Genomic DNA, 367 nt, shown 5'->3' with positions numbered 1-367 from the left:
TTAGACCCTCCTGCATGTTATTTTCGACCGTCCTGTGTATTACTTTTGACCCTCCTGTGTGTAAATTTTAACCCTCCTTACTTTCAACACTCCTGCGTGATACTTTTGACTCTCCTGTGTATTACTTTAGACCCTCCTGCATGTTATTTTCGACCATCCTGTGTGTTACTTTAGACCATCCTGTGTGTAGATTTTAACCCTCCTTTCTTTCAACCCTCCTGTGTGTACATTTTAACCCTCCGTACTTTCAACACTCCTGCGTGTTACTTTTGACCCTCCTATGGGTTACTTTCGACCCTCTTTTGTATTACAGGACTGTGTTACTTTTGAACCTCCTGTGTGTTACTTTTGACCCTCGTGTGTGTTA

This window comes from Micropterus dolomieu, linkage group LG11 (assembly GCF_021292245.1).
Source record: "Micropterus dolomieu isolate WLL.071019.BEF.003 ecotype Adirondacks linkage group LG11, ASM2129224v1, whole genome shotgun sequence".
Classification (NCBI taxonomy): Eukaryota; Metazoa; Chordata; class Actinopteri; order Centrarchiformes; family Centrarchidae; genus Micropterus; species Micropterus dolomieu.
This window is presented reverse-complemented; position numbering follows the sequence as displayed.